The 15,507-nt window shown below is 44.2% G+C and overlaps 1 protein-coding gene across 3 annotated transcripts in view; it reads right to left on the reverse strand.

The window, feature by feature from the left end:
- POU2F3 (POU class 2 homeobox 3) overlaps positions 1-15,507 on the reverse strand; it is a 408,573-nt gene that overhangs the window by 264,427 nt on the left and 128,639 nt on the right. The gene's annotated exons all lie outside the window — the stretch shown is intronic.

Genomic DNA, 15,507 nt, shown 5'->3' on the forward strand with positions numbered 1-15,507 from the left:
GCCTTTGATAGCCTGTCTGCGGTCCCTACTTTAAATACTCCTCCACTCACCACCAAGCTGCCTGTGTATCCATGTAACCGCTGTAAAGCTGCCATGAGCCTATTGTTTGTTATTTTAGGCCTTTGATAGCCTGTCTGCGGTCCCTACTTTAAATACTCCTCCACTGACCAGACCACTGCTGCCCGTGTACCCCTGGAACCAATTATAAAGTGCCTACAGCCAGCCCATTTTCTTATGTTAGGCCTTTGAAGCCTGTCTGCGGTCCCTACTTTAAATACTCCTCCACTGACCACCAAGCTGCCTGCCCGTGTATCCATGTAACCGCTGTAAAACTGCCATGAGCCTATTGTTTGTTATTTTAGGCCTTTGATAGCCTGTCTGCGGTCCCTACTTTAAATACTCCTCCACTGACCAGACCACTGCTGCCCGTGTACCCCTGGAACCAATTATAAAGTGCCTACAGCCAGCCCATTTTCTTATGTTAGGCCTTTGAAGCCTGTCTGCGGTCCCTACTTTAAATACTCCTCCACTGACCACCAAGCTGCCTGCCCGTGTATCCATGTAACCGCTGTAAAACTGCCATGAGCCTATTGTTTGTTATTTTAGGCCTTTGATAGCCTGTCTGCGGTCCCTACTTTAAATACTCCTCCACTCACCACCACCAAGTTGCCTGCCCGTGTATCCATGTAACCGCTGTAAAACTGCCATGAGCCTATTGTTTGTTATGTTAGGCCTTTGATAGCCTGTCTGCGGTCCCTACTTTAAATACTCCTCCACTCACCACCAAGCTGCCTGTGTATCCATGTAACCGCTGTAAAGCTGCCATGAGCCTATTGTTTGTTATTTTAGGCCTTTGATAGCCTGTCTGCGGTCCCTACTTTAAATACTCCTCCACTGACCAGACCACTGCTGCCCGTGTACCCCTGGAACCAATTATAAAGTGCCTACAGCCAGCCCATTTTCTTATGTTAGGCCTTTGAAGCCTGTCTGCAGTCCCTACTTTAAATACTCCTCCACTCACCACCAAGCTGCCTGCCCGTCTATCCATGTAACCGCTGTAAAACTGCAATGAGCCTATTGTTTGTTATTTTAGGCCTTTGATAGCCTGTCTGCGGCCCCTACTTGCAATACTCCTCCACTGACCACAATGCTGCCTGGAGTGCCTGCCTGTGTATCCATGTAACCGATGTAAAACTGCCATGACTGCCTACTGTTTGTTATTTTAGGCCTTTGATAGCCTGTCTGCAGCCCCTACTTGCAATACTCCTCCACTGACCACACCAATGCTGCCCGTGTACCCCTGGAACCTATTTAAAAGTTCATAGAGCCTAGTTATATATTTTATTTACTATTAATAAGGCCATGATGGACTACGCTGTACCACGCTACAAGCTAACCAGTCGACACTTCTTTTGCGAGAAAAGCCATCCCAACCCTCCACCAGCATGTAGAAGACCGCATTGTCCATGCACTCTGGCAATCTGTGAGTACAAAGGTGCACCTGACAACAGACGCATGGACCTGTAGGCATGGCCACGGAAGATTACGTGTCCATTACGGCGCAATGGGTTAATGTGGTGGATGCATGGTCCACAGGGGACAGCCTACTAAGTCTGTCTGCAGTCCCTAATTCAAATTGTCCTCCACTGTCTAAATCGGAGCTTCCACCTTCTGGCTTTCGGCCTATAGTATCAGAAATTAAACTGCATTTGGCCTTCAACTTTGGTTAGGGCCTACTAACGGCTTCTGCCCCTCCCTGGTGTTGCCCTCAACTAAATAAAGCTGAGCTTCAACCTTCTGCTCCAAATTACCATTTTGAAAAATGCAATAGGCTTTTCCGGCCTACTAAAGGTGTCTGTCTGTGTGCCCCTGCCTGGTGTTGTCCTCAACTAAATAAAGCTGAGCTTCAACCTTCCGGCTCTCATTAAGTGGTTTTAAAAAAAAAAAATGGTGGTTAGGGCCTACTAACGGCTTCTGCCCCTCCCTGGTGTTGTCCTCAACTAAATAAAGCTGAGCTTCAACCTTCCGGCTCTCATTAAGTGGTTTTAAAAAAAAAAAATGGTGGTTAGGGCCTACTAACGGCTTCTGCCCCTCCCTGGTGTTGCCCTCAACTAAATAAAGCTGAGCTTCAACCTTCTGCTCCAAATTACCATTTTGAAAAATGCAATAGGCTTTTCCGGCCTACTAAAGGTGTCTGTCTGTTTGCCACTGCCTGGTGTTGCCCTCAACTAAATAAAGCTGAGCTTCAACCTTCTGCTCCAAATTACCATTTTGAAAAATGCAATAGGCTTTTCCGGCCTACTAAAGGTGTCTGTCTGTGTGCCCCTGCCTGGTGTTGTCCTCAACTAAATAAAGCTGAGCTTCAACCTTCCGGCTCTCATTAAGTGGTTTTAAAAAAAAAAAATGGTGGTTAGGGCCTACTAACGGCTTCTGCCCCTCCCTGGTGTTGTCCTCAACTAAATAAAGCTGAGCTTCAACCTTCCGGCTCTCATTAAGTGGTTTTAAAAAAAAAAATGGTGGTTAGGGCCTACTAACGGCTTCTGCCCCTCCCTGGTGTTGTCCTCAACTAAATAAAGCTGAGCTTCAACCTTCCGGCTCTCATTAAGTGGTTTTAAAAAAAAAAATGGTGGTTAGGGCCTACTAACGGCTTCTGCCCCTCCCTGGTGTTGTCCTCAACTAAATAAAGCTGAGCTTCAACCTTCCGGCTCTCATTAAGTGGTTTTAAAAAAAAAAAATGGTGGTTAGGGCCTACTAACGGCTTCTGCCCCTCCCTGGTGTTGCCCTCAACTAAATAAAGCTGAGCTTCAACCTTCTGCTCCAAATTACCATTTTGAAAAATGCAATAGGCTTTTCCGGCCTACTAAAGGTGTCTGTCTGTGTGCCCCTGCCTGGTGTTGTCCTCAACTAAATAAAGCTGAGCTTCAACCTTCTGCTCCAAATTACCATTTTAAAAAATGCAATAGGCTTTTCCGGCCTACTAAAGGTGTCTGTCTGTGTGCCACTGCCTGGTGTTGCCCTCAACTAAATAAAGCTGAGCTTCAACCTTCTGCTCCAAATTACCATTTTGAAAAATGCAATAGGCTTTTCCGGCCTACTAAAGGTGTCTGTCTGTGTGCCCCTGCCTGGTGTTGTCCTCAACTAAATAAAGCTGAGCTTCAACCTTCCGGCTCTCATTAAGTGGTTTTAAAAAAAAAAATGGTGGTTAGGGCCTACTAACGGCTTCTGCCCCTCCCTGGTGTTGTCCTCAACTAAATAAAGCTGAGCTTCAACCTTCCGGCTCTCATTAAGTGGTTTTAAAAAAAAAAATGGTGGTTAGGGCCTACTAACGGCTTCTGCCCCTCCCTGGTGTTGTCCTCAACTAAATAAAGCTGAGCTTCAACCTTCCGGCTCTCATTAAGTGGTTTTAAAAAAAAAAAATGGTGGTTAGGGCCTACTAACGGCTTCTGCCCCTCCCTGGTGTTGCCCTCAACTAAATAAAGCTGAGCTTCAACCTTCTGCTCCAAATTACCATTTTGAAAAATGCAATAGGCTTTTCCGGCCTACTAAAGGTGTCTGTCTGTGTGCCCCTGCCTGGTGTTTCCCTCAACTAAATAAAGCTGAGCTTCAACCTTCTGCTCCAAATTACCATTTTAAAAAATGCAATAGGCTTTTCCGGCCTACTAAAGGTGTCTGTCTGTGTGCCCCTGCCTGGTGTTGCCCTCAACTAAATAAAGCTGAGCTTCAACCTTCTGCTCCAAATTACCATTTTGAAAAATGCAATAGGCTTTTCCGGCCTACTAAAGGTGTCTGTCTGTGTGCCCCTGCCTGGTGTTGTCCTCAACTAAATAAAGCTGAGCTTCAACCTTCCGGCTCTCATTAAGTGGTTTTAAAAAAAAAAATGGTGGTTAGGGCCTACTAACGGCTTCTGCCCCTCCCTGGTGTTGTCCTCAACTAAATAAAGCTGAGCTTCAACCTTCCGGCTCTCATTAAGTGGTTTTAAAAAAAAAAATGGTGGTTAGGGCCTACTAACGGCTTCTGCCCCTCCCTGGTGTTGTCCTCAACTAAATAAAGCTGAGCTTCAACCTTCCGGCTCTCATTAAGTGGTTTTAAAAAAAAAAAATGGTGGTTAGGGCCTACTAACGGCTTCTGCCCCTCCCTGGTGTTGCCCTCAACTAAATAAAGCTGAGCTTCAACCTTCTGCTCCAAATTACCATTTTGAAAAATGCAATAGGCTTTTCCGGCCTACTAAAGGTGTCTGTCTGTGTGCCCCTGCCTGGTGTTGTCCTCAACTAAATAAAGCTGAGCTTCAACCTTCTGCTCCAAATTACCATTTTAAAAAATGCAATAGGCTTTTCCGGCCTACTAAAGGTGTCTGTCTGTGTGCCACTGCCTGGTGTTGCCCTCAACTAAATAAAGCTGAGCTTCAACCTTCTGCTCCAAATTACCATTTTGAAAAATGCAATAGGCTTTTCCGGCCTACTAAAGGTGTCTGTCTGTGTGCCCCTGCCTGGTGTTGTCCTCAACTAAATAAAGCTGAGCTTCAACCTTCCGGCTCTCATTAAGTGGTTTTTAAAAAAAAAATGGTGGTTAGGGCCTACTAACGGCTTCTGCCCCTCCCTGGTGTTGTCCTCAACTAAATAAAGCTGAGCTTCAACCTTCCGGCTCTCATTAAGTGGTTTTTAAAAAAAAAATGGTGGTTAGGGCCTACTAACGGCTTCTGCCCCTCCCTGGTGTTGTCCTCAACTAAATAAAGCTGAGCTTCAACCTTCCGGCTCTCATTAAGTGGTTTTAAAAAAAAAAAATGGTGGTTAGGGCCTACTAACGGCTTCTGCCCCTCCCTGGTGTTGCCCTCAACTAAATAAAGCTGAGCTTCAACCTTCTGCTCCAAATTACCATTTTGAAAAATGCAATAGGCTTTTCCGGCCTACTAAAGGTGTCTGTCTGTGTGCCCCTGCCTGGTGTTGTCCTCAACTAAATAAAGCTGAGCTTCAACCTTCTGCTCCAAATTACCATTTTAAAAAATGCAATAGGCTTTTCCGGCCTACTAAAGGTGTCTGTCTGTGTGCCACTGCCTGGTGTTGCCCTCAACTAAATAAAGCTGAGCTTCAACCTTCTGCTCCAAATTACCATTTTGAAAAATGCAATAGGCTTTTCCGGCCTACTAAAGGTGTCTGTCTGTGTGCCCCTGCCTGGTGTTGTCCTCAACTAAATAAAGCTGAGCTTCAACCTTCCGGCTCTCATTAAGTGGTTTTTAAAAAAAAAACGGTGGTTAGGGCCTACTAACGGCTTCTGCCCCTCCCTGGTGTTGTCCTCAACTAAATAAAGCTGAGCTTCAACCTTCCGGCTCTCATTAAGTGGTTTTAAAAAAAAAAATGGTGGTTAGGGCCTACTAACGGCTTCTGCCCCTCCCTGGTGTTGTCCTCAACTAAATAAAGCTGAGCTTCAACCTTCCGGCTCTCATTAAGTGGTTTTAAAAAAAAAAAATGGTGGTTAGGGCCTACTAACGGCTTCTGCCCCTCCCTGGTGTTGCCCTCAACTAAATAAAGCTGAGCTTCAACCTTCTGCTCCAAATTACCATTTTGAAAAATGCAATAGGCTTTTCCGGCCTACTAAAGGTGTCTGTCTGTGTGCCCCTGCCTGGTGTTGTCCTCAACTAAATAAAGCTGAGCTTCAACCTTCTGCTCCAAATTACCATTTTAAAAAATGCAATAGGCTTTTCCGGCCTACTAAAGGTGTCTGTCTGTGTGCCACTGCCTGGTGTTGCCCTCAACTAAATAAAGCTGAGCTTCAACCTTCCGGCTCTCATTAAGTGGTTTTTAAAAAAAAAATGGTGGTTAGGGCCTACTAACGGCTTCTGCCCCTCCCTGGTGTTGTCCTCAACTAAATAAAGCTGAGCTTCAACCTTCCGGCTCTCATTAAGTGGTTTTAAAAAAAAAAATGGTGGTTAGGGCCTACTAACGGCTTCTGCCCCTCCCTGGTGTTGTCCTCAACTAAATAAAGCTGAGCTTCAACCTTCCGGCTCTCATTAAGTGGTTTTAAAAAAAAAAATGGTGGTTAGGGCCTACTAACGGCTTCTGCCCCTCCCTGGTGTTGTCCTCAACTAAATAAAGCTGAGCTTCAACCTTCCGGCTCTCATTAAGTGGTTTTAAAAAAAAAAAATGGTGGTTAGGGCCTACTAACGGCTTCTGCCCCTCCCTGGTGTTGCCCTCAACTAAATAAAGCTGAGCTTCAACCTTCTGCTCCAAATTACCATTTTGAAAAATGCAATAGGCTTTTCCGGCCTACTAAAGGTGTCTGTCTGTGTGCCCCTGCCTGGTGTTGCCCTCAACTAAATAAAGCTGAGCTTCAACCTTCTGCTCCAAATTACCATTTTAAAAAATGCAATAGGCTTTTCCGGCCTACTAAAGGTGTCTGTCTGTGTGCCCCTGCCTGGTGTTGCCCTCAACTAAATAAAGCTGAGCTTCAACCTTCTGCTCCAAATTACCATTTTGAAAAATGGAATAGGCTTTTCCGGCCTACTAAAGGTGTCTGTCTGTGTGCCCCTGCCTGGTGTTGTCCTCAACTAAATAAAGCTGAGCTTCAACCTTCTGCTCCAAATTACCATTTTAAAAAATGCAATAGGCTTTTCCGGCCTACTAAAGGTGTCTGCCCCTCCCTGGTGTTGTCCTCAACTGAACAAAGCTGAGCTTCCACATTCTGGCTTTCGCCCTATACTATCAGATATTAAACTGCATTTGGCCTACTAGTGTGGTTAGGCCCTTGAAACAGTGTCTGCTGCTCTTGGGTTTGCTACTCCACTGAACAAAGCAATGCCGCCTGTTTAGTCCTGTTACCAATTTTGAACTGCATGTAGCCTACTTTATTCTTTGGCCCTATATCTGTTTCCTCCTCATCCTGCCCATTGCCCAGCCACTGCTAAATGAGTCTGCTGGTACATTGACCTAGACCACTACATTCCCCTTGTACTCTACACAGCCAGAATCTGTCCCTGCTGAAAGTAAGGTTCCCCTTCCCGCATGTTATACCACCTTACACAGGGACAAAGAGGAAGGTGCAGATGAAAGTGCAGGTTCCTTCATCAGGTGGGGGGGCATACTCGTTGGCGACGTCACTGGCACAGGGCCCCTCAGAGTACGCAAAAGTGTCGCTGCTGGTGGGAGGCGCCCCCGCCATGCAAACACACCGCCGTACTTTGAGGGGCCCTGTGCCAGTGGCAATGCGAACGAGTGGGCCCCCCCCTGCTTGCTCAGGATCACAGCACTTGCAACTTTTAAATACTTACCTTTCCCTGCAACACCGCCGTGACGTAGTCCGCATTTCCTGGGCCCACGAAAAACTTGAGCCAGCCCTACTCCCCCCACAACTTTCCCCCAATTCCCTATGCCCAACTATTATTATACAGTTAATTAAGATTGGCAAGCTTCAGAAACAAGAATGGATGTTTTTGGCATTAAAATGGGCACTGTAGGTGTTTTCCTGGCCTCCACTCACTGCCGACTATGCTTCCCCATTGACTTGCATTGGGTTTCGTGTTTCGGTCGATCCCCGACTTTTAGCGATAATCGGCCGACTGCACTCGACTCGACTCTGGACAAAATCGGGTTTCCCAAAACCCTACTCGATCTTAAAAAAATGAAAGTCGCTCAACCCTACTTGTAACTATCTGGAGAATCATAATGGCAGGTCAGTTTTAGCATTTAGTGAACCTAGCAAAAAAGCTAAACAAAAAACAAGTGTGGGATTGCACCTTTTTTTGCAATTTCACCACACCTGGAATTTTTTTCCGCTTTTCTAGTACACGAAATGGTAAAACCAATGGTGTCTTTCAAAAGAACAACTTGTCCTGCAAAACATAATCCCTCACATGAAAAAAAGTTATGGCTCTGGGATAAAGGGGAGCGAAAAACAAAAACACAAAACCGAAAAAAGCTCCGGTCATGAAGGGGTTAAAATACTTTAGTGACAACGCAATTATTTTCCTGCACTTTTACTGAACGTTACCAACTTTTTATGATTTTAAGAAAAATCCTTGCGTTACCGATCACGAAGCCGAATGTACCATATTGTGCCAAATTTATGTTTGGTGATTATTTTCTGAACATAATCGCTCATCTCTACTACTGAGATCTGAGGCGCTTTCAGTAAAATATTACATTCTGACACCAGTGTCACTGTCAGGCCGTACTTTGTGGGCAGAGTTAGTGCACAATTTGTACGGCCCCCGAGGATGGTATAAATATCCAAATGGCCTTTGGCAGAAATAAAGATTCTCCATCCCTGTAGTAGTGGATAACCCCTTTTGTTGGAGCTGAGATGCAATACCAGACACAACCCATCAGTAGGAGCCCTGTTTCTGGAAGCCATGCTTTTCTAATCATAATCAACCTTCAGCATGACAGATTTTCAAGGAGGACGACAAATACGTTTTTCACACTAATGTTCTTTACAGACAGTAAATTTGTGTTCATTCATGTGAATACTACAAACCTGGCTTCTAGTACCGATCATATATGCAGTGATGTTTGTCTAGTACACCTGAGCTCACCATTCCTGCGAATGTGCGCATGTGATCGAGCCTAACGCTTACAAGTCAGATGACACATACAGGATTCAACGGGCGCACACAGTGCTCAGCACTAAAACAATCACCAGAAATAGAGAATTTATAAAGTAACGTACTGATGACATCTCCCTAGCTGGACTGTCATAGCCAACAATGGGTAATAACCCCTTCACGACCGCTGATTTTTTTTGTGACAAGCGAGCACTAAAATGCTTGGGTACTCATTACTCAAATTTAGCAAATTGACATGAGTATCAAGTATAATGGAAGTCAATGGGAAACGCGAGAATTTTTCCACCGGCCTCCCCAGAGGTCTGGAGGGGGTCTAAAAATTGCTAAAAACGCTGGAAGCATCGCTGAAATGGCATGGGAACAGGATGGGGAAGACCCCTGGAAGCATCTCTGACTCTGAGGTCACTGCTGGAAACAACGTTGTCAGAGTATGACGCCACTTTTACAGACTGACAGTAAAACATACAAAACCACCCTTAAAATGGATTTGACTGGAATAAAATGCCAAGAAATATTCTTTCCTGTGTAATGACTTGTATATCAGGCAAAATAAATAAGAGAAAAAAAATGCTCCTCCACACCTTGGGCTATGTTCACATGCAGTGGTTTTGCACGTAAGCATTGCTTTCAATGGTGAAAAGAACATTCAACAGGAAATTTTTGGAGGAGTTTTTCTTTTGATCATGTGTTTTCTGAACGGTTTTACTTATACTTATATTGGTTGAAAAAAGACACAGGTTGATCAGTTCAACTTTTCTCCATCAGCTAGACATTGTCAATCACTAGATTATTTATAACTCACAATATCAACTACTGTGAGAAAAGCTTCCATCCCTTTATAAAAGCTGCTATAGTCTCTTGTGGTATGAGATTCCAGAATCTGACTGCTCTGTAGGCAGACTGACTCTATATAGTATAATGCACTTCCCATAGACAGACTCTATATAGTAAAATGCACTCCCCATAGACAGACTCTTTATTGTATAATACACTCCCCATAGGCAGACTCTATATAGTATAATGCACTCCCCATAGGCAGACTATATAGTATAAAGCAGTCCCCTATATACAGACTCTTTAGTATAATGCACTCCCCAGACTGTATAGTATAATGCAGCCCACATAGGCAGACTCTATAGAGGATAATTAACTCCCCATAGGCAGACTCTAAGTATAATGCACTCTCCATAGGCAGACTCTACATAGCATAATGCACTTCCCATAGACAGACTCTATATTGTATAATGCACTCCCCATAGGCAGACTCTACATAGCATAATGCACTTCCCATAGGCAGACTCTATATTGTATAATGCACTCCCCATAGACAGACTCTATATATAGTATAATGCACTCCCAGAGACAGACTCTACATAGCATAATGCACTTCCCATAGACAGACTCTATATTGTATAATGCACTCCCCATAGGCAGACTCTACATAGCATAATGCACTTCCCATAGGCAGACTCTATATTGTATAATGCACTCCCCATAGACAGACTCTATATATAGTATAATGCACTCCCAGAGACAGACTCTATATTGTATAATGCCCTCCCCATACGCAGACTTTACATAGCATAATGCACTTCCCATACGCAGACTATACATAGTATAATGCACTCCCCATAGGCAGACTGTATAGTATAATGCAGCCCCCATAGGCAGCTCTATATAGTATAATACTCTCCCTATATACAGACTGTATAGTATAATGCAGCCCCCCATAGGCAGACTCTATATAGTATAATGCACTCCCCATAGGCAGACTCTATATAGTATAATGCACTCCCCATAGGCAGACTATATAGTATAAAGCAGTCCCCTATATACACTCTTTAGTATAATGCACTCCCCAGACTGTATAGTATAATGCAGCCCACATAGGCAGACTCTATAGAGGATAATTAACTCCCCATAGGCAGACTCTAAGTATAATGCACTCTCCATAGGCAGACTCTACATAGCATAATGCACTTCCCATAGACAGACTCTATATTGTATAATGCACTCCCCATAGGCAGACTCTACATAGCATAATGCACTTCCCATAGGCAGACTCTATATTGTATAATGCACTCCCCATAGACAGACTCTATATATAGTATAATGCACTCCCAGAGACAGACTCTACATAGCATAATGCACTTCCCATAGACAGACTCTATATTGTATAATGCACTCCCCATAGGCAGACTCTACATAGCATAATGCACTTCCCATAGGCAGACTCTATATTGTATAATGCACTCCCCATAGACAGACTCTATATATAGTATAATGCACTCCCAGAGACAGACTCTATATTGTATAATGCCCTCCCCATACGCAGACTTTACATAGCATAATGCACTTCCCATACGCAGACTATACATAGTATAATGCACTCCCCATAGGCAGACTGTATAGTATAATGCAGCCCCCATAGGCAGCTCTATATAGTATAATACTCTCCCTATATAGACTATAGTATAATGCAGCCCCCCATAGGCAGACTCTATATAGTATAATGCACTCCCCATAGGCAGACTCTTCATAGTTTAATGCACTCCCCATAGGCAGACTGTATAGTATAATGCAGCCCACATAGGCAGACTCTATAGAGGATAATGCACTCCCCATAGGCAGACTCTAAGTATAATGCAATCCCCATAGGCAGACTCTATATAGTATAATACACTCCCCATATGCAGACTGTATAGTATAATACAGCTCCCCATAGGCAGACTCTATATAGTATAATGCACTCCCCATAGGCAGACTGTATACTAAAATGTAGCCCCCCATAGGCAGACTCTATAGTATAATTCACTCCCCATAGATGGACTCTACAGTATATAGTATAATGCACTACCCACAGGCAGACTCTTGTATAATGCATCCCCCATAGGCAAATTATATAGTATTATGCACCCCCATACGCAGACTCTATAGTATAATGCACTCCCCATAGGCAGACTGTGTATTATAATGCAGCCCCTCATGGGCATACTCTATAGTATTATGCACCCCCATAGACACACTCTATATTGTATAATGCACTCCCCATTGGTAGACTCTATAGTATAATGCACTTCCCATAGGCAGACTGTATAGTATAATGCACCCTGTCACAATAATGTAAAAATGCCATGTTCTGAGTAATTTTTTAAAAGGTACCATGGTGGCAGACACACGCTGTGGGCCCTCTGCCCCCTCTTCACACTGCCTAGAAAGCTCTTCTTCTCTCTTGGCCTCCTGGCAACTCCCTTCCCCCTGCATGCAGCTTCAGTCCCTCTGAGAAAAGAGGAGTGTATTTCATAACTCAGCCCACTCAGTGATGTCAGGACCAGAGGGCATATCTTAACCCTGCTGAGTTATGAGTGAGTTTTTGCCCAGGAAAAGAGCTAACAGCAGCTCTGCAAGCTGCTTTGATGCACTCTGAAGTTCGCCCCTCCCCCAGCCACATGGTTTGCCATGATCTGAAAAGATATGAGAGAACTGTGGTTTCTTTTCAACTTTAATCACTTTTTATTTGTAATTGTTTGTACATACGATACTTGTCTACTTTTATAACATCTTTTTATACTTTTGTAAACACTGTCTACCTTTTTGGAGTAAAATGTATAAAATTACTAGCTTCTTTTCTCCTTACTCTATAACGTACTGCAACGTCCTCTGAAGTGAATTACGCCACTAATTGGGGTTGGCTCCAGACCCGTTATTAAGAAATTGGAGCTGGTGGCAGATTTGTCCTGTGCGTTTGGGAAACCTGGTAGTGACGGACAGCGTTGATAATTATTGTTCCCGCCTGAATGGGAGTAGTTATATCACCCTCGCTGCAGTGTGCCCATTAGCCAGTACAAAGTAAGGCAGCCTTCCTGGTGACTAATTATCCTAGGTGCAGTACCCTGTCTGACCTGAGGGTAAGGGGGGCGCCAGAGAGCTGAAAATTCCAAACCTGAACTGGGAAGTGGGATATAGATAAATCTCCTTCAGAAAAGAACCAGGGGCAACCAAACAACCCCGGTTCATATTGGTGTGAGCAGTGGAGATGATAAAAATGTCCTCCCTGTGATTCGTGACACACCCCATAGGCAGACTATAAAGTATAATGCAGCCCCCCGATAGCAGACTCTATATTTTATAAAGCACCCCCATAGGCAGACTCTGCATTGTATAATGCACCCCCCATAGGCAGACTCTATAAAACCCTTTCTGAGTTAAATGCTGGCATCGACTTTCTTGCACACATAGTGAGTGAATGTCTCCATGTCCTTTGTAAGGTCTTTGGAAGGATCATGTGTATTGACCACACACGTATGTATGCATATAAATAAGATCTCCTCTGACATGTCTTTTTTGTAAGCTAAGCAAGATCAATGTTTCTCTCCTCTCGTTATAGTAAAGATCTTCTATTCTGTTTATTAATCTAGTTGCTGCCTTTTCCTTACCTAGCTTTCCAATATTCTTTTACAAATCAATATGCAGCAATAGGATTACTCCGTTCTAGTTGCATTACTCTACATTTATGAACATTTAAACCTCATCTGCCAAGTGTTTACCCATTCAGACATTTTATATACCATAGATCATTTTGTAATATACTATCAGCTAAGTTTTTACTATCCTACATAGTTTTGTGTCATCACCATCAGCAAAGACTGACACTTTACCCTCAATATCATCCACAAAGTCATCAATAAAGAAATTAAAAGAGAGTTTTTTTCCCTGAAGTGCTTTTTGCAGTCTTTTGATCAGACAGAACCTAGTTTGGAGAAGGCTTCTTCAGAATCCACTTCAAAGAAGTGACACGCACTTTTTATTTCCACCAGGCGTTTTTCTAAACCTCTTCAGGAAATAAAACCACTGAATGAGTGGGGGAACTGTAGGCACATCAAACTGTGTGAGTGTAGGGGAACAATTAGGGCTTCATATTGTTGGGGATCAGTTTGGGGTCTCATAATGTGTCTAAGGAAACTGTGAGAGGAGTAACTTTGGCATCACACTCTGGGGGAAAACTACAGAGGGGGTTATACTTTGTTGAGGGTACTGTAGCTCCAGCTTGTTATGGAGGCATTATACTGTATATGGAGATCTTTAGGGGCATCATCAAGGACCCGGAAAGCAGGGTATGCAGGAAGGAAAGTAAACAAGCAAAGCAGGAACCACCAGAAGACACTTAAGGTACCTTCACACGAAGCGACGCTGCAGCGATAGCGACAACGATGTCGATCGCTGCAGCGTCGCTGTTTGGTCGCTGGAGAGCTGTCACACAGACCGCTCTCCAGCGATCAACTATGCCGAGGTCCCCTGGTAACCAGGGTAAACATCGGGTAACTAAGCGCAGGGCCGCGCTTAGTAACCCGATGTTTACCCTGGTTACCAGCGTAAAATCTAAAAAAAACAAACAGCACATACTTACATTCACGTCCCCCTGCGTCCACTTCCTGACTGACTGAGCGCCGTACAGTGAGAGCAGAGCGGTGACGTCACCGCTGTGCTGCTTTCACTTTCACTTTGCGGCGCTGAGTCAGAGGAGGAAGCAGACTGCAGGGGACGCAATGTGAGTATGTGCTGTTTGTTTTTTTTACATTTTACGCTAGTAACCAGGGTAAACATCGGGTAACTAAGCGCGGCCCTGCGCTTAGTAACCCGATGTTTACCCTGGTTACCAGTGTAAAATATCGCTGGTATCGTTGCTTTTGCTTTCAAACACAACGATACACAGCGATCGGACGACCAAATAAAGTTCTGGACTTTATTCAGCGACCAGCGACATCACAGCAGGATCCTGATCGCTGCTGCGTGTCAAACGAAACGATATCGCTAGCGAGGACGCTGCAACGTCACGGATTGCTAGCGATATCGTTATAATGTCGTTTCGTGTGAAGGTACCTTTAGCCAAAAGTGTGGACATACACAGGAAGTGTAGATGTATAGGTCTTGCACCAAACAATTGGTTAATGGCAGAGTTGTATGCAAACAAAAGGTTAACCACAGCAATAAATGATCAACAGGCAAATTGGGTACTTGCTTGTGGAAAATATTACGCAGTGTTGTATCAGTTTTGTAGTGTGAACAGCACCAGTATTGCATAGAAGATCTTGTTAGGGTATGTGCACACTTTGCGGATTCTTCTGCGGATTTTTCCGCTGCGGATTTGGAAAATCCGCAGTGCAAAACCGCGGTGGTTTTCACTGCGGATTTTCCTGCGGCTTCTTCTGCGGATTCCTCTGCGGGTTTTCAACAGCACTTTCCTATTGGTGCATGTTGAAAACCGCTGCGGAATCCGCAGAAAGAAGTGACATGCTCCTTCTTTTTTTCCGCAGCGGTTCCGCAATTAATTTTCCGCATCGTGGGCACAGCGGTTTTTGTTTTCCATAGGGTAACATTGTACTGTACCCTGCATGGAAAACTGCTGCGGATCCGCAGCATCAAATCCGCTGCGTATCCGCAGCAAAAACCGCAAAGTGTGCACAAGCCCTTATACTTACAGCAGACTACTGATTAACTGCAAATCAGCAATGATGCGCAAACAATCGAATAGCTACATGTAAAGATGATTACACACTGTTGCAGCAGTTTTGCAGTGTGAAAAGCACCAGTATAGCAGAAAAGAGTTTGTTATGCTTACAGCTCAAAATTCTTAACTGGATGTCTGAGCCAAGAAGTAAATGCAGATAGATGACAAATAAGTGGCATGATAGTGTAGCAACCCACTTGGGAAAATAGTTAACACACTAAAAACTGGAACTGACTCTGCGTGTTCCCGTACAGACTTGAGACCCTGATCCCGCAGTCACTAGTGGTTCCTGCATGACCTGAGATAGCCCTAACCACAGACTAGAGTCTAGACAATGGAAACTCAGACATATGCAGCCTAGAAGGCTGTGGAGCGCTACATGTTCCTCCTAACACAATTCCTAACAGGTTATAGAAGTAGCAAAAATCTGAATTCCATCTTCGCT

The sequence above is a fragment of the Ranitomeya variabilis genome, chromosome 4, assembly GCF_051348905.1.
Source record: "Ranitomeya variabilis isolate aRanVar5 chromosome 4, aRanVar5.hap1, whole genome shotgun sequence".
Taxonomy (NCBI): Eukaryota; Metazoa; Chordata; class Amphibia; order Anura; family Dendrobatidae; genus Ranitomeya; species Ranitomeya variabilis.